We start from the raw sequence: 2880 nt of genomic DNA, 5'->3' as shown, positions 1-2880 counted from the left end.
TGATCTGATGTATGGTGTTTTCTTTATTGAGTTTGAGTATTTGTTTGGGTTGAATTGAAATATTTGTTTTCTGTATTTATTGGTAAAAGTATTTCTTAAGAAGTTGTTCGTTTAAAACAAAATTTCCTTTTCTTCTTCTTATTGTGAAGCTGAACATCCTTTTAAAAATGGTTTCTTCCAATTTAGTTCCTCCTCTATATAAGAAACATGTCTGCCATTGTTCTGTTGTTGGTGTGGTTTGGTTGATGTCCTGCACCAGGAAAAAAAATTAAGTTTTTGTCAGCTGAAAAAACTCTTCAGAGCATGTACGTCTTTCAACCAGTTTGGGTCCCACCTCCAAGACTGCTTGGCCTCCTGACAAGCATGTGACAAAACAATTACAGAGATATATATATGCTCTTTTTTTCTTTGTATTGGGTAAAGACGGGCAGCAGTTCTTGGATCCAGCTGAAGTCGATCAGTGAAACACTGCCTTAGCCCAACAGACAGAAAATTATAGCAGACTAAATGGTTTGGTTGGTGTCCATGGTGGAAAGGTTTAACTGAGATGATAAAAACTGGACTTTATTACAGATTTAATCAGATTCAGGATCATTGTCCGGTCTCACATCTAGGTTCTAAACAATTTGTTAAAGTCCTCAGATCAGAATGGCTTTAGAAGAACGCCGGGCTTAAACCATACTTCTGTTTTCTGATCGTTGAAATGGTAAAAGCTCAACATCAATACATTCAGAAAGTGAGCTGCAGAGCACTCGGCTGCCGTTGGTAAAAAAAAAAAAAAATTAAAGGAATGAGTCGCAACGAAGTAAATAGAGTGAAAAAAGAAGAAGGCCGAGTATGAAGCCTTGGGGAACTCCACTTGTAATCTGTGCCACTGACTCGACAGAAACAACTACAACACAAAACTTTTCCATTATATTATTAAACTCCACCTTTTTTTCTGATGTGTCTCCTTTAGATACATGAAATATTTCTATTTACTAAATTATATTTAATTAACAAAAAACTACTTTTTCAAACTTGATTCTTTTCCATGTTCCGGAAGTCTGAACATTATGCCGTATTTGATGAGAGTAAAAACAGATACTTTGCTCGGAGTAAAATCTGTTTTTGTAATTAAGGAAATGATTTAATCTCATTATCCTGAAACAGCTGATTAGTTTTTCACCTTTCTTCAAATTACCATAGTTTCAAACCACTAACCGTCATCAAAGAAACACATTCTTTATAACTAGCGAGCGATTTCACTGAGAGAGCGAGTGGGCCTAACCCCCCCTTCAGACCGTGGCCCACTCCACTTTGTTTACTCAAAAGCCTGTTTTCATTTTCGCTTTGGGAGAACATTAGATGCTTATCTTTACTCTTTGCTTTTTGTTTCGCCAGATGAAACTGAAAAAGAGCTTCTTTAATCAGTGACCTGGGACCCATACTGGTGGGGACTGGAACAAGCAAAGAATCTTGTGCAAAATGTTCATTTTGAAGGTTTCTAATCCTGCAAATTTAAAACAAGTACCTGAAATAAAATTCTTGGGTGTCATATTAGACGATAAGTTTAGCTGGAACCCTCAGATCAGCCTAGTAAAATCTAAAATAGCCAAAAGTGTTGCTGTTATAAGAAGAATTAGTTTTGTCCTGGATTACAAATCTTTGTTTATTCTGTACAACACACTCATTGTACCACATTTAACATATTGTGTGGAAGTTTTGGGGAATACATACAAAATAAATTGACAGCCATTATACGTTTTACAAAAGAAATCAATCCGTATACNGCCGGGAAAAATGGCATGTGCCACTTTGAAACGGCTTATGCCAGTTTCTCCAAAGGTCCTACATGAGCATTGGATATCATAATCTGGTTTTATGGACAATATAATTTAGCATTTATGAAAACTTTATAGCCTATATATGGTTGTATTTGTGTGCATATTTTGGAAAAAAAAAAAACAGTAAACATTCATACCACCACATCTCTTCGTAGGGTTTCCTTTGACAGTGTGAAATAATGTTCTGAAAATGGCAGTATATTGTCAGTGTTAGAGTATGCAGTGGATAGCGAGTGATCATCATGTTAAACTTAGCAACAAGTTGAGTTAGCAAAGTTATTATCTTCATCTAATCCTTAACCTTGTATGTTAGATCCAGTTCCAACCAGGTTATTTAAGGAGCTATTCCCTTTGATCTCCTCCTCCATTTTACATGTGATTAATGTATCTCTGTTACAGGGATATGTACCAAAGGCTTTTAATGTTGCTGGAATTAAACCTTTACTTAAGAAACCATCTCTTGACCCAGATGACTTGGTCAATTATAGACCTATATCCAATCTTCCTTTCTTATCTAAAATTCTTGAGAAAGTAGTTGCCAAACAAGTTTGCGATCACTTCCACCATAATGAACTTTTTGAAGAGTTTCAGTCTTGCTTTAGAGCTCACCATAGCACTGAAACAGCTCTGGTGAAAGCCACTAATGATAAGAGAAGCTGCCCAAAGGTGTGTTGACCCTATGACTGTTTACTAATGAAGTTACTGGGCTGTCAGCCTTTTGGGGGGTGGGGGTAATTAATTCAGACAGATTCCTGAGACGTGGATCTGCTCCTTCCCAAATGGGATGGATGCCTTATCTTTGAATCAGACCAGGTTTTCCTCAAAAAGTCTGTTCATTCTAAACCTAGAATTATCATCATTAAACATAATAAAAAAAACAACAACAACGAACAAACAAAAAAAACATGTAGCTAAACATGTCATATCAGGATGGGGGGCGGGGGAGGTCAGGGGAAATTAGAGTTTGAAATTGTTTTGTCTAAGGAGTTGCCACAACCAACATAGTGTAATATAGCAAAAGTTTTACCCACCGTTACTAACTCCCCTGTATGTC

The sequence above is a fragment of the Cyprinodon variegatus genome, unplaced genomic scaffold, assembly GCF_000732505.1.
Source record: "Cyprinodon variegatus isolate N-32 unplaced genomic scaffold, C_variegatus-1.0 Scaffold565, whole genome shotgun sequence".
NCBI lineage: Eukaryota > Metazoa > Chordata > Actinopteri > Cyprinodontiformes > Cyprinodontidae > Cyprinodon > Cyprinodon variegatus.
This window is presented reverse-complemented; position numbering follows the sequence as displayed.